This window comes from Zonotrichia leucophrys, chromosome 2 (genome assembly GCF_028769735.1).
Source record: "Zonotrichia leucophrys gambelii isolate GWCS_2022_RI chromosome 2, RI_Zleu_2.0, whole genome shotgun sequence".
NCBI lineage: Eukaryota > Metazoa > Chordata > Aves > Passeriformes > Passerellidae > Zonotrichia > Zonotrichia leucophrys.
Genome location: NC_088171.1, coordinates 151,450,740 through 151,474,760, shown reverse-complemented (window position 1 = coordinate 151,474,760; position 24,021 = coordinate 151,450,740). Strand labels below are relative to the sequence as shown.

The 24,021-nt window shown below is 46.7% G+C and overlaps 1 long non-coding RNA gene and 3 other non-coding genes across 5 annotated transcripts; all 4 read right to left on the bottom strand.

The window, feature by feature from the left end:
- Window positions 1-12,930: 12,930 nt before the first annotated feature.
- TRNAF-GAA (transfer RNA phenylalanine (anticodon GAA)) lies at window positions 12,931-13,003 on the bottom strand. Its single transcript has one exon. It is a non-coding gene; the product is annotated as a tRNA-Phe (tRNA).
- An 885-nt stretch (window positions 13,004-13,888) lies between these two features.
- On the bottom strand, window positions 13,889-13,961 carry TRNAF-GAA (transfer RNA phenylalanine (anticodon GAA)). The gene has a single exon. It is a non-coding gene; the product is annotated as a tRNA-Phe (tRNA).
- Window positions 13,962-15,004: 1,043 nt separating this feature from the next.
- Window positions 15,005-15,077, bottom strand: TRNAF-GAA (transfer RNA phenylalanine (anticodon GAA)). Its single transcript has one exon. It is a non-coding gene; the product is annotated as a tRNA-Phe (tRNA).
- A 214-nt stretch (window positions 15,078-15,291) lies between these two features.
- LOC135444700 (uncharacterized) lies at window positions 15,292-23,792 on the bottom strand. Of its 2 annotated transcripts, none has more exons than XR_010439257.1 (3): window positions 23,679-23,792; window positions 18,006-18,193; window positions 15,292-16,968 (listed from the first exon to the last, which is right to left on the bottom strand). It is a non-coding gene; the product is annotated as an uncharacterized LOC135444700 (long non-coding RNA). The 2 variants fall into 2 exon arrangements; XR_010439258.1 differs by having other exon boundaries at window positions 18,006-18,190.
- Window positions 23,793-24,021: the final 229 nt, after the last annotated feature.

Here is a 24,021-nt window from a genome sequence, read left to right as displayed (position 1 = left end):
GACTTTTCCTGCACTTTTGTTTGCCCAGGCCTGAGCTCTGCACTGCAGGAGAGACCTGGACATCCAGGAGAGATCCAGCCCAGGGCCAGGAAAGTGGTCACAGAATCATGGAATGGGTCAGGCTGGAAGGGACCACAGTTGAATCATCTGGTGCCACCTCCTTGCTCAAACAGTGTCATCCCAGAGCACAGGCACAGGATTGTGTCCAGAAGTTCTGGAATATCTCCAGAGAGGGAAACTCCCACCTCCTCTGATCTCTGTTCAGGGCTTGGTCATTGCACAGGGAATAAGTTCTGCCTCATGTCCAGGTGGGATCAGTTCCTGGGATCAGTTCCTGCCTTGTTCCTCTTGTGCCATTGCTGGGCCCCCCAGAGCAGAGCCTGGTCCATGATCTGAGCCCTCCCTGTGGACAGGGACAGACAGGGATGAGGTCCCCTCTCAGCTGTGTCTCCTCTCAAGGCTGAACAGCCCCAGCTGAACATAATGAAAAGACTGCAGCCTCTTTCTTATCAGTAGAGGATCAGAGGGATTGGTTGCCCTGAGAGATTGTGGAGTTTCCATTCTGAGAAATTTTAAAATGCCACCTAGCTGTGGCATTTCCCTGGGTTACTGGCTCTATGTGGCCCTGCTGGAGCAGAGAGTTGCACTAGAAGATGTCCAGAAATCTCCTCCAACTCTTCAGCAAGTAGAGGACAAAGACAAAATTTTATGTGTAGGGTAGGGAAAAGCCAGGCCAATGTCATCCTCAGGTTTTTCCATCAGCAGTGTCCACCTGGCCAATCTGCACCATCATCTTGGCTGACCAACCAGCCAACAAAGAGCTGGGACCAAGATTAGGGTGTCAGAAAAACCAGACCTACAAATGAATAAAACCAAATTTAAACACTCCTATCCTTAAAATATTATCAAGGTAAAGTTCTCCTCTTTTTATTTTTTTTCCTTTTTTTTTTTGGAGTCAAAATAATAACTCTAAAAGCACAAAGAGACTCCTTCAAATTGAACTCCTCACCCGCTCTGAAATCCCGGTGCCTGTCATCTGCTGCAGGATCTGCAGCGCGACGTCACACCCAGAGCCCCCAAATAAACTTCCGCTCTCGTTTCAGGCACCATCTGTGTCCCATTTCTGCAGTGCCTGGCAGAGATTGCTTGCCTTCTATGGAATGTTCCTTTCCCCTTGCCTGAGCTGCAGACTTCGGAGGTGGGGAAGTCGGCGGGTGGAACGGATCCCAGCTCCGCGCGCTGCGCTGGCTGCCCTTGGGTGCTGGGATGATTTTGGTGCTTGTCCCTGGTCAGATGGCCTCAAATCAGGCTCCAGGGCAACCCAAAGAAGAGGTGAAGATAACATTTGGTCATCTGGTTGCAGGAGAGGCTTTATGGGGGTGTTGGGTGTTAATGAGGGTGGGAGTGGTGAGGTGAGGAAGAGCCAAGTTGAGGATAATCATGGAGGGGTCCAAATGCACTGGAACATGGAACTGCCCTGGGTCACAGAGTCACAGAATCACAGAACCACACAACCACAAAACCGCAAAATAACCTGAGTTGGAACAGACCCCCAGGGATCGTCCAGTCCAACTCCTGGCCCTGCACAGGACAACCCAACAATCCCACCTTGTGCCCAAGAGTACTCCTTGAGCTCTGTCAGGCTGGTTCTGTGACCACTGCCCTGGGGAGCTGTTCCAGTACCCAAACATCCTCTGGGGGAAGAATATTTTCCTGAAATCCAGCCCAAGCCTCCCCTGACAAAACTTCAGGCCAATCCCTCGGGTCCTGTCATTGGTCACCACAGAGCAGAGATCAGTGTCCACCCCTCCTCTTCCTCTCAGGAGGAAGTTTTAGACTGTGGTGGGGTCTCCCCTCATTCTCCTCTTCTCCAGCTGAACAAAGCAAGTGCCCTCAGCTGCTCCTCACACAGCTTCCCCAGGATGGAGTTCACAATCTTGTCTTCCTCTTATGCAAATAAATTGAACTTTAATGCATAATTCAGGCAGATGCAACCCAAACATATCATGAAGAGCCTTGCCTTAGGCTCCCCACCAAACCAGCTGAATCTCTGCCAATCCCGTGCCTCAGTTTCCCTCTCTGCAGCACTGACACTTCCCTTCCTTTCTCCTGGGAAGAGCCAGCTTGCAGGTGAAAGTACTCTGTGTTCCCAGCTTGTTTTCTTGTGTTATCCCAGCACGTGTCCCCAGGGATGATGCTGGATTACTCATACACCTCTCGAGTCCTCTGCTTCTCTAATTCCTTTTATTTGCAAGAATTAGGAACAGTCATGCTATCCAGGAAAACACAGCCCTCACAATGCCAGCGCCGGCGTCACAGAGCTGTGCTTGGCAGGCTGTTCCTGAGAAACTCCTGGGACTTTCAGGTGGATTCACCTCCAAGTGGGGCGGAAATGGGGAGGAGGGAGTGATTAGAGAGGAGAGGACAAATTGTCTCAGAACACTGCAAGATGAGGTAAATAATTAGGAAACCATGTGGGAAAACAGATGATTCAAATCCTGGGTCACCTTTCATACACAACTTTTCAAATAGCCAGGAAAGACTTTGGGATTTTTCTGGAAAGAGAGAGGGTACTGGAGATGAGAAAAACTTGGAATATTTTGCCTATCATGGCAAAGGTTAACCAGGTTTAGTGTTGATCTTGATGTGGATCTGGAGGTTGTAAGGATGAGGAATTTGTGGTAGAGCCAGAGGTCAGCACTGTAAGAAAGGGGTTTAAACTGGTTAAGGAAGTGAAAATTCCAAGGCTCATATCAGTCAATACAGGGCAGCTCCCAATGAGCTCTTTCCTGTCCTCCAGAAAGACCTACAAATGCCAGAAGAGGCTTGTAGGGACTTCTAGGGAAAGAGTTTTGCCATGTGGTTGCTGGGAACTCCCTTCCCATCCCTAATGTTCGTTTTGCTGCACAACCCCCTTTGTTGTGTCCTATGAGACCTGAGCATCCTCAGAGGGATCAGCCCCAGTGGCAACAAAGTGGATGAAGAAGGTGTGATGAATCAAATCCCTCTCTTCGCCATTCTCCTTCCACTATTAGTTTTTAAATGTTAATTTTTTGGTTTATTTTCTTCTTTTTTTTTTAGTCAAAAGTTGAACCCCAAAATTCAGGGATTTAACCTACTTTTGAAATTGTATTACCCCTTGATTTTGAGGTGGTAGCCCCAAACTCTGACATGGGCAGCTATGGTTCAATGTTTATTTTGGTTCTTCCAGCTGCCAAAACAAGAGGTGTTCAGACCTCTGCTGCCTTGGTGCTGCCATGTTTAATAACCCTGGTTATTAAATCAGTAATCCTGGTTGTGAAGATTTTGTCTAAAAGTGTTAAAACACTTTCTTGATCATTTTGATAACTTTTGGTTCAAGGGCTCTGCTTCTGGATGTGGCACATTTTGGCAAGAGGAGTGGCCATCACACAGATGTAGGGAAAAGAAAAAGATACTCCTAAATCAATCTCCAGAAATCTGAATTGATTTAAAGCCGTCTTTATTCCATTCCTGTATTCACATGGAGACCCCCATTCCCTCAAATAAATGGGCTCACTGGAAAGATTCATCATTAGAAAGTTTATATCATTATTAAATCATTATATCAGGAATAGTGCGGCTATCAGGACCAGGGCAGTGATCATCCCCCTGTACCCAATACCTCCAATCCTGAGTTCAGTTCTGTCTCCCTCATGATAAGAAGGACATTGAGGGGCTGGAGAGTGTCCAGAGAAGGGAATGGAGCTGGGGAAGGGTCTGGAGCACCAGGAGAGGCTGAGGGCGCTGAGAAAGGGGCTCAGCCTGGAGAAAAGGAGGCTCAGGAGGGACCTTCTCTCCACAATCCCTGTGATAGGAGGATGGAGGCAGGTGGGATTGGCCTCTTCTCCTAAGAAAGGAGGAATGGGATAAGGGATAACAGCCTCAAATTGCATCAGGGGAAGAATTAGGTTGGATATTAGGAAAAATTACTCTGTAAGGGTTATCAAGTGCTGGCACAGGCTGCCCAGGACAGTGGTGGAGTCCCTATCCTTGAAAGTATTTAAAAGCCATGAGGATGTGGCACTTGGGGACATGGTTTAGTGGTGACCTTGGCAGTGCTGCATTGATGGCTGGACTCAGAGATCCTAGAGGGCTTTTCCAACCTAAATAACTCCACGATTCAAAGCACCCAATTTTATAAAAAGCCATGGCAGAGAGGGAAAAAGATCATTAATCTCATTTTCAGCCTGTCTATCCCAGCTGTTCTGCTATTCCTTACAGCAATAAAATTCTAGCAAAGATGGACATGGGAGGGATCTGATGTTTCCTAGGAGTGACAGCAGAACCCTTTAAACCCAGCAGAACCCTTCAAACAAGGAGTGGGAATAACTCGTAACACATTCCAGAGCCCTGCCGTGCTCTGTCTGTGCCTCCCGCCCACCTGCCAGGGGGAGTGGGGAGGGAAAAGTTCACCTGGAAGGGAAAACAAGCAGCTCCTGGAGGAGGTGAGAGAGGAGGATCCTGTGAAATGCCACAGTTTCATTCTCAGGAGCTTTCTGGGTTGAACCTGATCTAGGGGCATGAAAGGTGGGCAGGTGAAAGGGACAAAGGGATCAAAGAGGTGTCCTAACATTTTTATCAATTTAGTCCAGAAAGTTTGGCTTGTTTGGATTAAGGAATTTCTTGCATATTCCTCTGGAAGTCTCTCTCTCACATTTTCAAACACTGTTTAATTTGCTGCAGTGTGTGAGACCGACTTTTAACAATTTATCTTGACAGCTGCCAGCCCTGGAATGGGACAAATTCCTCAGCGCTGCTGGAGGATTGATACAGATTTATCTGTGCTGCAGATGGCTGTAGGCACATTTGCAGGTGTTTGATGGGGATTTGGCTCCTTCTCCTGACATCTTCAATCTAATTTCTCCCTCTCTCTCTCTCTCTTTTTTTTTTTTTTTTTTTAAATAGTTTATAGATTCCATCTCCTCCAAGAGAAGATGTTTGACCCATGTGGGAAGTCATGGCTCACTTCCCTCAGCTCAGCTGAGGCTCTCAAAGGTCACTCTGGCCCCTGATTCATACAATCACAGAATCAGAGTTTGGGCTAGAAAACACCTTAAAGATCATCCAGTTCCAACACTCCATGGGCAGGGGCAACTTCCACTTGACCAGGTCACTCAGAGCCCCATCAAGTCACTTGGATTCTCCATCAGCATGTGCACAAGCTGATAAATCACATTTCTGGACATATTTTCTCTTGCTGTCAGGTTCTGCTCCTCTGAAAAATCATCTAATTGTGTCACTGTGTTTCCAAAGTAGGAACCTTTACAGGAAAAATATTTTCTGTATTATTTCTATTTTCTACATTATTTCTATTTTTTATATTGCTCCTTTCTAAGACAGACACTAAGAAGACTTGAGACAATAATCCCTGTACAGGCCATTCACTGAAGGGTAGGACTTGATCGTTGTGAGTCTCTTCCAACTCAAAATATTCTGTGATTTTGTGAAATATCCAGAGCTATCCACACATTTTGATGGATGACCACGGGCCATCCATAAACTTGGGCTGAGATTCTGTGCAGGCCCCTCACCTTTACCCCAAAATTTTTAGGCAGCTGAGAGGTGTAATTCTATTTTTCAGGGAATTCTGACCGCACCATTCCAAACCCTGAGCAACACTTGTTTTTTTTTTTTTCTCAGTGAAGAACTAAAATTGCAAAGGTACTGAGTTTTTCATCTACTGTCTATATTGAGAGGCTGGAAAGGAAAAAAAGGAAAAAAAAAGAAAAAGAAAAAGAAAAGCAGCTCAACTTAGAAACTTCAGCTCCAAGTTTCAAGTTAGAGGTGATGATCTGAGACCTTGGGCTGAAAAAAAAACAAAGCACCCTCAGTGCATTTTCAAGCCTTCTACTCCTGGTTTTACGTACATCTGCTCTTGGTTTTTATTTAAAGGATTGGCTGCAAGAGTAGGGAGCTTGCAGGTTAAATCTGGAGCTGAGGCAAAGTGTGAACTCCACTTTTGGAAGCTTTCAGGTGGCTGCAAACCCAGCTCCCCTCAGCACATCCATGGCCGCCCTTCAGGATCTTTGATGACTTCAAAACCAGCAGCTGGTGAAGACCAGCCCCAGGAACAAAAAAAGCTGCTGCCGTTTTCTATGCAGATTTTATGGTTTCCCAAAGCCCGTTTCACTTCTCCTCCTCCTCCTTCTTAAAATTCTCCTTCTCTGAGATGCCAAAGCCTCCTCCATCAATTTGTGAGAACTTCTGCTTGAAAACTGGAGCAGAGCATCACCCACGGAACCAGGCTGGCATGAAAATACCGGAGGCAGAGGCTCTGATGAGAAACGACTCGAGGAGTTTCCCCGTGCCAGGGTGAAAGAAATGGGAAAATGGAATCAACTCCACCAAAATTCTTGGGTGATGGGACACCTGCCCAGCACCTTCTGACCATGGACAGGGATATAGCTAATTTTTTAATTTCCTCCTGCAGTCTTTTAATTCATAATTTTATCCTTTTGCTGCTTTTCTGGGGCTTGAAGTATACCCAAATCTATTTTTTTTCCCCATGAAGAAAAAAACCCAACCAATTCAGCAGGTCAAGCTTTCTCCTAACATTTCCAATTGCTTGGAATGAGGGATGAGAAGGCAAAATTGAATTTCCAAAGCAAAAGAGAAGTTTTCAACTCATGTGGACAACTCAAGGAAGTTAAAAATCTGATCTCAGTGTAGTTTAAAGCCTTACATGCTGTAGAGTAATTAAAATCACTTCTCTACTGGATCCTCATCTTTTTTACATTAAATACTTTTCCCGAATTTGTCGAGTTTTGCCAAGGATGTTTTCAGTGCTGTAGATACTTGCTAGGAACCAAACTGAAATCCACCCACCTTTCTGCATGGAATTTCAAACTCTCCCCAAGCTGTCACCTCCTGGATGCTCCCAGAAGCTGCCAGAAGAGTTTTTACTCCTGTCCCAGCCTGAATCCCACCCTGGGCAGGAGAATAAAAAAAAAATCTATATCTAATAAGTGACAGCAGGAAGCTCCACAATCCTGTTTCTCTCTGCTTTTCTGAGCACAATTTGCATATTTAAATAGGCTACTTCCCCTTGGAATGAACAGTGCTTCACGTTCTCTCCTTTTCCTCCACTTGCAGCCCTCAGTGACAAATAAAATTAGGGTTTGCTATTCAAACCTAAGAGAAAGGAGAACTCAAAACCCCAAAAGTTAACAGCCCCATTAATGACCTCAATTGTATTTAACTAATCAGCCACACATGATAAAGCCAAGGCCCTTTAAAGGTATTTTGACAGTCTGTATTCTTTAGTACCTGTGAGGACCTGAGCTGGGTCCAAAAAGTATTGTTTTATTCCCCAGTTTTACTGTTTGGTATTCAGAGCAAGTCCTGGACAGTTGCTGCGTTTGAATATTCATCTTTTATGGTTTTTTTTTTCTTTTCTTTTTGTTTGGTTGGGGTTTTTTGGTTGGTTGGTTTTTTGGTCTTTTGTTTGGTTGGTTTTGGTTTTGTTTTTGTTTTTAATTTTGGGGGTGGTTTTTTTTTGCATGGCACATGTCCACACCCCATTTAAGACAGAGTTTAGACAGTGACAGAAATCCTAACTCAAAATTTTCTGGGGTTTTTCTGGATGACTTGAGTGAAAGAACCATTCTGATACCCACATGGAGTAAATCATAGAATCCTGGGATGGTTTGGATTGGAAAGGACCTTATAGATCATCCAGTTCCACCTCCCTGCCATGGGCAGGGACACCTCCCACTATCCCAGGTTGCTCCAAGCCTCATCCAACCTGGTCATGAACACTTTCAGGGATGGGGCAGCCACAGCTTCTCTGGGAAACCTTTGCCAGGGCCTCACCATCCTCACAGGGAAGAATTTCTTCCCAATATCCAATCCATCTTGGTTCTCTGTCAATTTAAAGCCATTCTCTGTGTCTTGCCCTCCATCCTTTGTCCCAAGTCCCTCTCCAGCTCTCCTGGATCCCCTTCAGGCACTGGAAAAGGCTCTGAGCTCTCCCTGGAGCCTTCTCTTCTCCAGGCTGGGCATTCCCAACTCTCCCAGCCTGGCTCCCGGTCACATTTGCTCTGTGTAAGTCACCTGCAACTTCATCTTTGTACCTGAATTAAGACCCTGTGCTTTCCCAGAGATCCAGAGATCTCCCACTGCTAAAAGCAGGCAGGGACGGATTTCCAGCTCTAAGCTCAGATTTTGGAAAAGCTGAGCTCTTAGGAGCAGCTGGACTCCTTGCTGGATGTGCAGGGTCAGCTCCTAGGCCGTGGAATTCTTTTTGAGGCTCTCTGGGCCAAAACTTCTCCTTAGCAGTAAAACCCTTGGTATTCCCAGGATCCTTATGGAGTAATTCAGAATATTTGGTGCCTCAGACCTCGACTCAGCCTTCAGCCACTGAAATGTTTGGGACCAACCTGAGCTTCTCAGAGGTCATGAGAGAGGGCAAATCTGAGCTTAAGCTGCTGTCAGAGGATCAGGATGGCAGCTCCCGCCTCCCACTGCTGGATCCTTCTCCTGATGTGAGCAGGGGTGGGCTGCATCCCACAAAAGTGGGAATTTTCGCCCCTGTTCCCAGCACAGCTCCAAGAGCTCCCTTAATGTCTTTGTGCCTGCAGCAGTAATCTCAGGATTACTGCTCCCAAGGCATGCAAATAATAATCCTCTCTTTTCCCTCATCTTGTAGCGGCCATGTAATTTAGAAAATTAATCTGCAGTGTCTTTTTTTGTCTGCATGTGCTGTCTCTGCCACAGTGAAATCCCTCTGGCACATCCCAGAGTGCTGTCCCAAGGATTCTGGAGAACTTTGCCCAGTTTTCTGAGGGGTGAAACTGAGCCATGGGTAAGGGAATTGCCAAATCCAGGGGTGAAACTGAGCCATGGGTAAGGGAATTGCCAAATCCAAGGGTGAAACTGAGCCATGGGTAAGGGAATTGCCAAATCCAAGGGTGAAACTGAGACATGGATAAGGGAATTGCCAAATCCAGTGGTGAAACTGAGACATGGGTAAGGGAATTGCCTTTTCCTCGTGCCAGCCATTGGCAGAACAAGGGAAAAAGCAGACATGCAATTAGCCCATCTATTAAAGTCTCTCTGAGCAACCTGGTCTAGCGGAAGGTGCTCCTGACTGTGGCACAGGGGCTGGAATTATGGGATATTTCCAGTCCCTTCCAACCCAAACCATTCTATGATTCAATGAAAAAGAAAGCAAAAGCAAAATCACTCTGTGGAAATGTGAACTGTGACAAAAACAATCAGCCAAATCCAAATTTCCTGGGCTTCCTTCCTTCCTTCCTCCCTTCCTCCCTTCCTCCCTTCCTCCCTTCCTCCCTTCCTCCCTTCCTTCCTTCCTTCCTTCCTTCCTTCCTTCCTTCCTTCCTTCCTTCCTTCCTTCCTTCCTTCCTTCCTTCCTTCCTTCCTTCCTTCCTTCCTTCCTTCCTTCCTTCCTTCCTTCCTTCCTTCCTTCCTTCCTTCCTTCCTTCCTTCCTTCCTTCCTTCCTTCCTTCCTCCCTTCCTCCCTTCCTCCCTTCCTCCCTTCCTCCCTTCCTCCCTTCCTTCCTCCCTCTCTTTCTCTCTCTTTCCTTTCTCTCTTTCTCTCTTTCTTTCTCTTTCTCTCTCTCTCCTTTTCTTTCTCTCTCTCTCTCTTTCTTTCTCTCTTTCTCACTTTTTCTCTCTTTCTTTCTTTTCCTTCCTTTCTGCAGTGAAAGATTTTAGCCTCCTGCTGAGGGTTTCCCATATATTTATCCATCTGGTCTTTCTATTCATGCTCCTCGTCAGCTCTGGAGCTGTGATGTCAGGGTGGGTTTGTGAGGATTGATCCCTGCCCGAGCTCTTGGCAGCAAAGCTGGAGAGGGAAGTTCATGATGACTGGGGAAAAGCAAAGCAGGACTGAAAGCATTGAGAGAAAGAAGCAGAAATCACCAGAATAAAAGGCAGAGAATCAGAGCTGAAGGGCAGAGCTGTTTGTGGGGGAGAGAGCTGCGGGTTGCAGCAGGTACCCGGGGAAAGATGGATTTTGGGATCTGCCGCGCTCTGATTGATCGGTGTGGGGGCTCTGGAGGGGTCTGAGCGGGGGTGAGAGGAGGGAGCTGAGTGCGAGGGGGCTGCAGGAGGTGCTGGCAGGGCAGCCGCCCCCGCTCCTGCCGCCCACCGCGGTTATTCATCCCGCTCCTTCCCTCGCAGCATCCCCGGGAGCACGGGCAGGTTTTAACCCTTCTCTCAGCCAAATCCAGGGAAACTTGGCAACTTCTGGTGCTCAGGTTTGAGTCAAAGCTGTTTCATCCAGGAGGGGACTGAGTTGTCAGGAGAAGGAGGAGGGGAAATAAAACTTATCTCCTCTCAGAGCTGTGCTGTGGTCTCTGGGATTTCTGGATTTCCTGAATGCTGACACCAGTGGGGATCTTTCCTTTGCCTTCCCACAGCTGTGGGTCAGGCTTGAAACCGATTTCATTGGAGTTACCCACGTGTGTTGAGCTCGTGTGTGACAGTGTTCACAGGGGTTTTCAGGTGAGGGAAGAGATGAGAATGTTGACTCCATGTTCAGAAGGCTTGATTTATTATTTTATGATATATATATTCCATTGAAACGATACTAAAAAGAATAGAAGGAAAAGTTTCATCTCAGAAGGCTAGCTAAGCTAAGAATAGAAAGGAATGAATAATAAAGGTTTGTGTTTGGACACAGAGAGAGAGTCCAAGCTAACTGGGCTGTGTTTGGCCATTAATTGTAAACATCCAAGATGGGGCAATTACAGATGCACCTGTTGCATTCCACAGCAGCAGATAACCACTGTTTACATTTTGTTGCTGAAGCCTCTCAGTTTCTCAGCAGGAAAAAATCCTAATGAAAAGATTTTCATAAAAAGATGTCTGCGACACTCGTGTTTGAGGCCAACAAGCCCAGATGTCACTGTCACTTCCACAGGCACAAAGGTGCCAGCTCTGGCTGGGCATCCCCTGGGGCTGGCTGGGAGCAGAGACCAGGTCAGGAGGGGGAACAGGTCCCCTGCGCTGGGTGTTAGAGTGGCCAAAGGAAATGGAACTGCTCTGCCCTGTTTGTTGAGACTAAATCCATCTGGCAGGGCCAAAACCTCTTCCCCTCTCTGCCCCAGCAGAAGTTACAGAATAGAAGATTCATGGAATGGTTTGGGTTGGGAGGGACCTTAAAATCCTGTGGTCCCAACCCCCTCTACCAACACCTTCTGCTAGATCAAGTTGTTCAAGTTGCTCATCCAGCTTGGCCAAACATTTCCAGGGATGGAGCAGCCACAGACTGTCTGGGAAATAGGTGCCAGAATTTTACCACCACCACCACATGGAAAAATTTCTTCCCAATATCCCATCTAACCCTGCCTACTGGCAGTGGGAAGCTATTCCCTGTGTCCTGTCCCTCCATCCCTTATCCCAAGTCTCTCTCCATCTCTCCTGGAGCCCCTTTAGGCTCTGGAAAGGGCTCTAAGATCGCCAAACCTTTTCTTCTCCAGTCTGAATAATCTTTTATTATTATCTCTCTCATCTCTCAGCATTTCTTCAAAAATAGACCTATTAAATCCAAACCACTTCCTGGGAATTGTTCCTGGCTCCTGCTATGCAGGGAACTGTGTCTGGGCATTGTCTTGGAGCACACAGATTGTCACATTTAAGCCATTCTGGTCGCCATCAGGTTGGTGTCTCTGGTATGGGATTTGCCTCTCTCCTTAAGGGATTTGCCTCTCCCCTTGGGGCTCAGGGCTGCCTTTCTCCACGGAGTTAATGAGGTCGGAGCCCCTCAGCACAACCATGGTGTGTGAACTGTTCTTAAACCTGAGAGCAATTTTTGGGATGTTCATAACACCTGAGCTCTGCTTTCATAACAAAATGAGGCCCAAGACACACACAAAATTTGATATCATTTAATCCCACACATGGACCTTGCAGGGAGTTCTGACCTACTTTGATCCAATTTGGGGACCAGGAGGCTCCTGGCCTAATTTAGATCCAGGCAAAGACAGCTGGAGTAAAGGCTAATTTCCAGCTGGTGCATCCCTGAGCCAGATGATCCTGCCTGAGGGCATCAGGTCTGCAAAGGTCCAGCCTGGGTGAGGAGCTGTTGCGTTTGTGGCGTTGTGTTTGTGGTGTTGCGTTTGTGGTGTTGCGTTTGTGGTGTTATGTTTGTGGTGTTCCATTTGTGGTTTTGTGTTTGTGGTGTTATGTTTGTGGTGTTGTGTTTGTGGTGTTGCATTTGTGGTGTTGCATTTGTGGTGTTGTATTTGAGTGATAGCTCTTGGCAGAGGCGTTTGCCTGGCAGGACCCCTGGTATCTCTTCAAGGCTTAAGCAAGTGATGATGTTTTTGGTTTATACACCAAAGTTATTTTCAACACATCCTGGTCAGGGAAGTATTTTTGGAATTTATGGATATCAGGCAGCCTGATGTCCCTGACTTTTAGAGCACCACCAGAAGGAAAAGGGGGGAGAAAAGTTCCTGTCTTTTGTCTATGTCTATGAAGAAGGGATTGGATGAGCATTGGGGTTGATCTTGAGAAGATCAAAGGTTTGCTGCTTCTCACTTGTCTTTTTGGACAACTGGCATTTCATGTCTGTCTCTGGTGTTGGTCTCTGGTCCATTCTCCCACGGAACAGGAATAAGAAAGGGACAAAAGGCGCAAACACAAAGCAGAGTTACTCAGTTTGGTGGGGTGTCTGCACATTGAACACCATCATTTGGCAAGAGTCAGGATAAAAACATGAAATGGTCAGGAAAGAGTAGAAAACTTAATCAGAGAATCATAGAGTACCCTGAGCTGGAAGGACCCACAAGGATAAAACCAGAGAACCATTAAGATTGCAGAAGATTTCCAAGATAGAGTCCAAGCTTTGACTCATCAGCTAAGCAAGATGCCTGAATGCCATGTCCAGTCATTTCCTGGACACATCCAGGGATGCACCATTGATTCCAACTGCTAAAACCCTGCTGAAGCCCGGGATTGAACCAGGGGCCTTCAGATCTTCAGTCTAACGCTCTCCCAGCTGAGCTACTTCAGCCCTGATAACAATAATTTTTTCCCTATAAACAACAGGTAAACACACTGGAAAAATTCAGCCTGGAAAACAGAAATTTTAGGGAGAGGTTGCTTCAAGGTCAGTTGTGATTGATGCTAAAAATCACTTTCATGGATAAGGGGTTTTTCCTATTCCTCAAACCCAGTTTTGATTTCCTGCTTAGTCATACATCAAAGATGGGTCAACCTTTCTGCTTCTTCCCAGGGCAGTCCATGCCACAGGACTGGGAACAGGCAGTGGAAGGAACAAAAATCCCTTTACATCACAATTTTTGGTAAAATACTTGAATTGTAAACCCCTGTCCCTATTTCACAGGCTCAGACTGTTTGAGGTCCAAATATTCCCAAATCCCAGAATTCCCAAAATCCTGGAATTCCCAAATTCTGGAATTCCTGATCCCAAATATTCCCAAAGTTCCCAAACCTCAGAATTTCTGAATTCCAAAATTCCCCAAATCCCAGAATTCCCCATCCCAAATTTTCCCAGCAATTCCAAAATCACAGACTTTCCCCATCCAAAATATTCCCAAAATTCCCAAAACCCAGAATCCCTAAATTCTGGAAGTCCTGATCCAAAATATTCCCAAAATTCCTCCATGAGGTCCCTGCTCCAAAGCCCTGCTCAAGCAGGACCTACAGCGCCTTGCCCAGGACCATCTCCAGTTGGGAATATGTCAGAGAAGGGGAGCTCCACACTCTCCCAAGGCCACAGGGCCCAGTTTCTCCTCCTTTCCCCACAGCTGAGATGCTCCTGTGCCCTCCAGGGCTCCCAGTGCTGCTGGCCCTGGGCTGGGCTCTGTCCTGGGTGTCCAGGTCTCTCCTGCAGTGCAGAGCCCAGGCCTGGGCACCCAAAAGTGCAGGAAAAGTCTGCTGAAGCCCGGGATTGAACCAGGGACCTTTAGATCTTCAGTCTAACGCTCTCCCAGCTGAGCTACTTCAGCCCTGATAACAATAATTTTTTTCCCTATAAACAACAGGTAAACACACTGGAGCCCTTCCGCTTGGAAAATACAAATTTTAGGGAGAGGGGTTGCTTCAAAGTCAGTTGTGATTGATGCTAAAAATCACTTTCAAGGATAAGGGGTTTTTCCTATTTCCCCAAACCCAGTTTTGATTTCCTGCTTGGCCATACACCAAAGGTGGGTCAAACTTTCTGCTTCTTCTCAGGGCAGTCCATGCCACAGGATAGGGAACAGGCAGTGGAAGGAACAAAAATCCCTTTATATCACGATTTTTGCTAAAAACTTGAATTGTAAAACCCTGTCCCTATTTCACAGACTCAGACTGGTTGAGGTCCAAATATCCCCAAATCCTGGAATTCCCAAATCCCAGAATATTCCAATCCCAAAATTCTCAAACCTGGAATTCCTCAATCCCAAAATTCCAAAATATTCCCAGAATTCCCAAATCCCAGAATTTCCCATCCTAAATAGTCCCAAAATTCCCAAAAATCCCAAAATTCCCAAATCCCAGAATTTCTGATTCCCAATATTCCCCAATCCCAGAATTCCCCAGCCCAAAAATTCCCAAAATTCCTAAATCCCAGAATTCCACATCCCAAATATTCTCAAAATTCCCCAATCCCAGAATTCCCAAATCCCAGAAATTACAATCCCAAATATACCCAAAATTCCCAAATCCCGGAATCCGCAAATTCTGGAATTCCTGATCCAAAATATTCCCAAAATTCCTCCATGAGGTCCCTGCTCCAAAGCCCTGCTCAAGCAGGACCTACAGCAGCCCTTGCCCTAGACCATTTCCAGGTCCCCATATTCCCACTTGGGAATATGTCAGAGAAGGGGAGCTCCACACTCTCGCAAGGCCACAGGGCCCAGTTTCTCCTCCTTTCCCCACAGCTGAGATGCTCCTGTGCCCTCCAGGGCTCCCAGTGCTGCTGGCCCTGGGCTGGGCTCTGTCCTGGGTGTCCAGGTCTCTCCTGCAGTGCAGAGCCCAGGCCTGGGCACCCAAAAGTGCAGGAAAAGTCTGCTGAAGCCCGGGATTGAACCAGGGACCTTTAGATCTTCAGTCTAACGCTCTCCCAGCTGAGCTACTTCAGCCCTGCTGGGGCTCAGATTTTCCCAAAATCTGTTGGAATAAGAAGGGATTTCAGACTTTGGCCACTCAAGCTGGCTCAGTGGACACTTGACTGTTTTTGATATATAAACACCTGGCCTAAACATCAAATTTCAGACCCCAGAAAGGTCAATAATTGTCAAAGGTCTTAAAATTGAGAATGGCTGTGGTGGATAAATATCCAAGACTGGAATTATTCTTACATCTGCAGTGGTAGCACCCAGACAGGCTGGTCTTCTTGGAAACATGGAATGGTTTGAGATAGAAAGAATTTGAAAGGACCAGGTCTACCTCTTGCTATGGGCCTGGATCTTCTGCTAGATCAGGCTGCTCCAAGTCTTATCCAACCTGACCTTAGACACTTTTAGGGATGAGGCAGCCACAGCTTCTCTGGGAAACCCGTGCCAGGGCCTCACCACCCTCACAGGGAAGAATTTCTTCCTAATATTCAAGCCAACCCTACCCTGTGTCAACTTAAAGCCATTCCTTGTTGTGGTGTTTTGAACCCCAGGATGAGGTGAGAGATGAGAATTTGACTCCAAGTTCTCAGAAGGCTGATTTAATATTTTATGATATTATATTAAAAGAAAATTATATACTAAACTATACTAAAGAAAGAGAAAGTAGAAAGTATACATCAGAAGGCTAAAACAAGAATGAATAATAAAAACCTGTGACTGACCAGAGTCCCGACACAGCTGGATTGGGATTGGTCATTTAATTAAAACAATTCACATGCTGAATAAACAATTCTCCAAATCACATTCCAAAGCAACAAGGAAGAAGCTGAAGCCTCCCAGCCTCCCAAGAAAAGAAAACCCAGCGAAGGGATTTTTCATAAAATATCACAGTGACAATTCTCCCTTTTCCTGTCCCTCCATCCCTCCATCCCAAGTCCCTCTCCACCTCTCCTGGAGCCACTTTAGGCACTGGAAGGGGCCCTGAGGTCTCCCTAGAGCCTTCACTTCTCCAGGCTGGACATTCCCAGCTTTCCCAGCCTGGCTCCAGAGCAGAAGAACTCAACCCTCTTTATCTCAACCCTCTCCAGCTCTCCTGGAGCCCCTTCAGGCCCTGGAAGACCTCTGAGATCTCCCTGAAGCCTTCCTTTCTCCAGGCTGGACTTTTCCAGCTCTCCTAGCCTGGCTCCAGAGCAGAGGAGCTCCAGCATTTGGAACTCAATGGCCTCCTTTGAATTCACTCCACATCCTTTTGAAGTTGGAGGCTCCAGAGTTTTCTCAGAGGCTGAGCTAATCTGTCCCTCCACAGAGCTGCCATCATCCCTGTCCTGATGGCTCCCAGTGGGTGACAAGGATCCATCTGCAGGTTCTCCCTAGGAAAGGGAAGATGTGGATGCCTGTCTCACTTGCACTTGGCTCTGCCTTTCCAGCTGTCCCACTTTTGCTTCAGCAGCTTTTTCCTTGTCAAGGAAAGTGGCTTCCCACCAGCTTTCCTCAGACAGGAAGAAACTATCCCAACATGGAAACTGTGTGGTATTTGACAGCCCACTCTTCCTCACTGGAAATACAGAAGCTTCAGCTGGGCGCAGAATTCCTGTGGAAAGCTGAGCTGCGCTGCCACTTTGCAAATGCTCAGCAGTGTTGGTGGAAAGGAAGAAGTGAAGGATCTGATAAAGAACAGGCCTTGATAGAAGTGCTACATTGCAGTTAAATTAGAAGTTTGAGGAGCTGACTCACTGGGAACTTGGGTTTTTCAGCTGGTGGAACACCAGAACTGGAAGTCTGTGGGCAAAGTCATCAGAAGTCAGACTTGTGGAGCCAGTTTGACAAGTCACATGGAAGATCACACTTTTCTTTATTGAAGAGGAAGAAATTAAAGCTGTTGTTCCAGCTCAATTCAGACCTCAGGGCTGGAGCTCTGTAGGGAGAGAATGAAGTGGAAGGAGTGAAATACTGGGATATATCCTGTTGTCCTCTCTCCACTGTGCCATTCCCCCGAAAAAAAAAAACCTATTGTGTCATTCACTTCTTGATTACTCTTTGGGGTGTTATTTTGGTGCCTTCATCCCATGAAAAATGTGAAAAAAAACCCCTTAATAAAGTACCTTCTGCACAGGAAATTGCTGTGTAAACCTTATTTATCCAATCAACGAAAAAGAAAAAAGAGTAAAGGGAAGGATATTACAGGACCTAAAGAAAGAAATGGTATTTTAGAATCTAGAGAGAAATCATTATGGGTTGGTGGCTTATTGATTCTTCTGATGCAGGAACTGAAGGTTATCATTGGAAAAGAGCAAGTTCCAAGCTTGCAACAAAGAAAAAGAAGACATTTCCTCACACAGTGTCTGGTTATCTGTGCAAATCCCTGCTATTATATATCCCCAAACTGTAAAAATATTTAAAAGATGACCAGAAAGATTTATGGAGGGGGAAAAAAAATCTCTGCAAAGAGCATAAAAATATGGAACTTCCCACTTTGGTTCATGCAGGGCCTGAGCCACAAATCTCTGGAGATCAGCAGAGCATCTGGTGATATAACACCCTGCTGGTTTTCCTTTTTTAGGCACTAACTCACGGAAAATGTGGCAGTCTGGGTTTGGAGCTGGATGTTCTTCTGTACATCTCCTCTGGCACCTCCTTGTCCTCATGCTCTGGCTTCTGGAGCCACAGGATGGTGTCAGCCTGTGAAACCCTGCTGGCACCTTGTGCAGAGCCGTGCTGGAGGTGTCATTTCATGCCACCAGCCAAGTGTTTAATCACCGCTCCCACGCGGGTGGCTCAGGCTCTGGCCATGACAAACAGATGACAGGCCATCCCTCTGTCCCTGCTTCCCCTCCTCCCTTTTTTCCCAGTTTTCCTACCACTCCAGCCTGATCTGCCTGTGCTTTCTCAAATATCCATCTGCCATCAGCCAGAAGAAGATTTCAAAGGTTGTGGAATTACATCCATAATTACATTTCCAGTCAGAAAGCCAAATGTCCTGGGCTGCATCCAAGGAACCGCAGGCAGCAAGTGATTTTGTCCCTCTGCTCCAGCCTGGAGAGATTCCACCTGGAATGTTGCATCCAGCACATAAAGGACATGGAGAAGTTGAAGGAGTCCAGAGGAGGCACCAAGGTGATGAGAGGGATGGAGCAGCTCTGCTGTGAGGAGAAAATGACAGAATTGGGAATGTTCAGCCTGGAGAAGAAGAGACTCTGGGGTGACCTGATTGTGGCCCTTCAGTACCTGATAGGAGCCCAAAAAAACCATGGAGAGAGACAATGTACAAGGGTCTGGAGTGACAGGAAAAGAGGGAATGGCTCTAAAATGAAGAAGAGTAAATTTAGATTAGAGATTAGGAATAAATTCTTCCTGTGAGGGTGATGAGGCCCTGGCACAGGTTGCCCAGAGAAGCTGTGACTGCCCCATCCCTGGCAGTGTCCAAGGCCAGGTTGGATGGGGCTTGGAGCACCCTGGGATAGAGGAAGGTGTTTCTGCCCAGGCAGGAGAATGGAAGTAGATGATCCTTAAGGTCCTTTCCAACCCATTTCCGAGCCATTCTGTGATTCCATGATTTGCTGAGAGTTATCACCAAATAATCCCAACCTTCCTATCCCTCCCTGTCCAGAGCCATGCTGGCCTTTGTATTCCAGTCTGGATTCACCACCTCTTTGGAATTCACTCTTTTTTAGTTTGGGCAAGGGCATCACCCAGAAGGAGGCACAGAGAAGTGACCTTTTTCACCCAACCCAGCACATAAAATTTGTCACCCATGTTAGTTTTTCCTGCAGACATCCTGGCACCAAGTTCTGCCTCGATGGATTTTTGTTGCATTTCCTCCCTCTTTCCTCAAATCTGTACCAGGGGAGTGACATCCAGCTGCAGGGTTGGGATGTGATTGCTTTTCACTCCCTGACTTGGCTCTGATGTGTCATAAAAAACACATGTTCTTCCTTCAGGCTTCTTGAAATTTTTCTGTCTCATTACACCAAGAGGGCTCTTGGTTTACTTGAAAATCATTTTTCGTGATTATCTCTATTTTGCTGTCACTATTTTCTCTTTCTGCTCTCTCTCCCCAGACTTTTATGAAAATGATCTCATTAGGAAACGTGGAACTCCTGTTTCTGAGAAAGGTTTCTTGAGGTTTGTAAAGGTCTCTCAGCAGGAAGTTTGCTCAGCTCCATTTTCTCCTCTGGTTGAACAGACCCCCAAGTGAGCCCATTAGGGGGAAAATGGACTGCTTGAAAATAAAACTGTACAAAACATGCAACAGCAGCGGCACCTCTGAAATGTAAGGCTCTGATAAGCAACAAACCATATTTGCAAAACTCCTCTTTGATGGCAGTTTAATATATTAGGGAAAGAAAGAGATAATGGCCCAAAGGGCACTGGGGATGCTTCCCACCACAATAGCTGTGAGGGGATGGAAGATGAGGCCTGTGATAACATCATTGTTATGCTGGAGACACAAATGCAGCTTTGAAAAACAGAGTTAATGAAGCCCAGCTGCCAAACTCTGCCTGTCACACAGCCATTTCCTCTCCCTCCTGAAGCCTGATGTCTAAAAGATGCTGAGATTGTCAGTCCATCATTCAGGGCAGGTGGCACTGGGGGTTCTTTAATTTTTTTTTTTTTTTAAATTTGGGAATTCAGGCTAGGAATTACAGCTCTGCTCTCCTGAGGTGCAGTATCCCTGTGCTGTAAACACAGATCTGGGATGGAGGAATGCAGAAATAATCTGGGTCTGGGTGAGCATTTGCAATCTGCCCTGTGGTGAAGTATCCAAAAACTCACTGCTAGGGAGCCCCAGTGAGAACAAAACCCAGACTTGGAATTTAGGTCCTCCCCAAGTTTAAACACCTTTTTTTATTTTTTTGAGAAAAAAAATGTTTTAGTGTTTTGTAGTTCTCAAAGTGAGAGACCTGAGAGATCTTAGAACCCTCCAATGGTTTGGGTTGGAAGGGACCTTAAAAATCATCTCATTCCCATCTCCCTGCCATGGGTCTTCCACTATCCCAGCTTGCTCCAAGCCCTGCCCAACCTTGAACACTTCCAGAGATGGGCAGCCACAGCTTCTCTGGGCAGCATCTTGGACACATTTAACTCAGAGTGGAAGAGAAAATTTGGAAAAGCAGAGGTCTGTGCTCACCAGATCGTAGTTTCAGACAGAAAGTATTTAAGGCAGAACTTTCTGAGCTGGATGAGGGCACCTGAGCTCTGTGTGGAAAAGAGAGGGCAATGTCCATGTCCATGATTGTGTCCTGCATGGACACAGCTGACCAGGCAGCAGGAGACACCTTGTCTGAAAATCTTGGAGCAAGCACTGGGAGACACAAGCCTTGTCCTAAATTTGTTTTGTGCCAGCTCCTGAATATTGCAATGCTGCAGTTCACCGCAAGCCCTGCTGCTTTCCCCAGCCTTGATAACACTGGCACATCCTGCTCTGCCCCCACAAACTCTCAGTGCCTCTGCCTTCCCCACATCTTCCTTCCACTATGGATCACCCACTGCCAAGTCAACCCAGCAAAACCTCATTTTCAGCGGAATAAACCAAACACATTCGGGAATCACTTATTTAATAACTAATAGACCAGAGGAATGAAATAGGTGCTAAAAAGACAGAAGAGCAGCACCAAGGAAATATTTGTAAAAAATAACAGGTGTTTTAAAGTGTGTAGGGGTGTGTTAATATATTTATAAGATATTAATACACAAACCAGGTGGCCCTGAACCTCATTAGGGAACCAATTGTTCTTGCCAAACATTCTTTGGTGAGGTTCCCTGAGAGATTTCCCAGAAACTCCTAAAATTAATAGTAAACAACCATTCTTGGGGGCTGGGAGATATTTTCTGCCTCTGCTTAACACCCCAGTCTCCTTCTGAAGTTTTTTCATTGTTTTGCAAAACATCCAGAAGGTACAGGGGGAAAAAAATAATGGAAAAAAAGGAGGGGGGGAGATGAATATAAACAGAATGCACAAATAATGGGCTTCACATTGAAAAGCACAGAATGATTGCTTGGACAGTGATTGTGTCTTGATGTATAAACGGGTTTGTTACTTAACTCTGGTGATTCATGCTTCAGGCACAGGGATGAGGCAGCTGCCAAATTTCATGCTGGGAAGGAATTTTCACTCCCAGAACAGATTGGCAGGGAATTTGTAAAGATTAAAGGTCAGTCAACAGGGCCAGGTGTTGTCAGGATGAACATGTGGGCAAGAGGGGGAACATCACAGAGGCCAACAACGCTGAGTTTTATCTCATGGTGCCAAGTATCCCCCAAAAATCAGTGCACAACACTTTATCCCTTTCTCCCACACCTCCACTAGACCTGCAATCCACAAAGGAATTACTTTATTGGGCACTCTCCAGTCTGCAATGGATGAATCCTGGAGAAACATAAAATATTCTCAACATTTATTTCAACTGTGTTTCTAAATAAAGCTGGGCTGAAACTACATGAGATTTAGTTGTTGGGTTTTTGAGGTAGGGAGGGTTTTTATTTTTTCCCTTTTGTCTTTAAAGAGTGTCTAAAGAATATGTTCCAGCTGTCTGGAAGGAAAGAACTAGAAAGGAAAAGAGAACAAAGGGAAACCAGTGGAGATATTTAATTGAGATAATTTTAGCTGCTCTAAATGTCACAGGCAGTCTTGTACAAGTACTTGCGGAGAGAAGAGGAGCAAGAAAGTTCTGTGCTGGTCATTCAGTGCCCACATTAAGGAGAAGGGGGTGTCCTTTCAGAAATCAGGCAGGACTCTACCTGGAAGCTCTGGGGTAATTGCTTTTTGAGCCTCAGGGGTCTCTCCTAAACCCACAAGACTTCAGTGCAAACCACAAATTCATTCAGACCCAACAGCCTGAGGGGAAACCCTCTGTTTTTGGGGCTGAGAAAGGAAATAAGGTGCTCTTAGGGGTGCTCAGCCTGGGTGTGGTGAGTTCAGGTCCTTTCTTGGTCTGGACTTCTGTGCCTTAGGTGAACACTTATGGGTCTGAGCAAGGCTTGGTCACTCCTGGTGGCATCTCTGTGTGTTCTGTGTGACCAAATGTGCACAGTCAGGGAGATGGATGTTGGAGCAGGCTGCCTGTGGCAGTCATGGAGTCCCCACCCCTGGAGAGATTTAACAGATGTGTAAATGTGGCACTTGGGGACATTGGCAGGGCTGATTTAATGGTTTGGCTTCATGAGCATAGAGGTGTTCTCCCACCTAAACAATTATCTGGTGTTGGCTTTCCTGTGACATCTGGGATGCATTGCCTGGGGTGTGTATTCTGAGATTTAAGACAGTCAGGTTGATACCTTGGTCTGGCCTGATGGATGTTTATTGTTATCCTCTTGCAGAGGTTGGGTAGTTGCTGATGTGGGGGTCAGAACTCTTCAGCTGTGAAGAAACCACAATTCGTGTCCCAGTTAAAATAGACGTGTTCTGAATATGGTTTCCCAAAATTCCTGGGAACGGAACCCTATCCTATGTCTATTTTGGACAAAACCAGACTAATTTTTAATGATTTGAGGACATATTTTAGTGGTGAACACAGTGGTGGTGCTGGGTTCATAGCTGGACTTGTTGATCGTTGAATTTGATCACTGATGATCATGGAATGGTTTGGGTTAGAAGGGACCTCAAAAATCATCCAGTTCCACCCCCTCCCATGGGCAGGGACACCTTCCACTATCCCAGGATGCTCCAAGCCCCATCCAACCTGGCCTTGGACACTTCTAGGGCTGGGGCAGCCACAGCTTCTCTGGACATCCTGTGCCAGTGATCTTAGAGGGATTTTCCAACAGTAACAATTCCATGATCTAATGTAAGTGACAAACACTATTTTAATACAATCTTCACCTCCTCACCCCCACTTAAACTGAAGGTTTGGGTAGAGATTTCATGTTCACTACAATTCCTGCACAACCACTGACAGAAACCTGGGGGTACCCTGGCGAGATTGTGCCACCCTCACAAAACCTGGGGAGGGAGTTGAAGGATTTTGGAGAACCAGCAGTGGATGGGAAGGAAGGATCTGCCTGTGTGCATTGTGGAGGCCATAAAACTCCAAATCTTAGGGTTTCCCCATCCATTGCAATCTCCCCAAACATTGTTCTCAGCAGCCTGGTCTAGAGCAAGGTGTCCCTGCCCGTGGCAGGGGGTTGGAATGGGATTATTTTTATATAATTTATTATTATGTATTTTTACATCCATTCCAACCCCAATCCTAGGATTGTACCTAGGATTCTAGGATTGTATGATCCCTTCAGAGAGCCTTCCTAGCTCTGAGCAAAGCAGCACTGCAGGGGCTCTCTCCCCCTCCCTGATGCAAAGAGGAGGAAAACCTGGCTCTAACCCACCCCAGAGTAGGCACCACATTTCGGGGGGAGCCGTGCCCACAGCATCCCCTATTTTAGCAACGCCTTGGGGGTGCTGCTGTGGCTCATTTTCACCCCCCTGGAAAGCTCACCCGGCATCTGGGTGTTGGCAGGCAGGTGGAAGAAAGGCAGGAGCGTGCGGCAGATCCCCCTGCACACAAATACACACACACACACACTACTCATTCCTCCCTTTTGTCTGCCCCTCTCCCATTCCCCCGTTTCCCCCCGCATTCCCGCCCACCGCCGGTGCCTCATCCCGGGATGGCTCATGGCTCTCCAGGTACCTGCAGGGATGGATGGATGCTCTACCCTCGGCTTCTCCTCAAGGAACCCATTAACGCCGCCGAGCTGCCGCTTCGCCTCGCCCTCCCCTCCCTCCCCTGCTCGAAAACAAAAAAAAGAAAACAAAAAAGGAAAAAAGGGGGGAGCAGGGTGGGAAATCCAGGATAGCGCATCCTCCCCCCGCAGCGGGGGCTGAGGTTCCTCGGGGAAGGTTAGCGCTCTGTGTGAGAGGGGAGAGAGGGCAGGGAAGGGTTGGCAGGGCTGGAGGAATTATCCTGAATCCCCCACAAATTCCCTTTCTCTGTCGCAGCATTCCTGCGGGGATCCATGGAGAGCTCCATACCA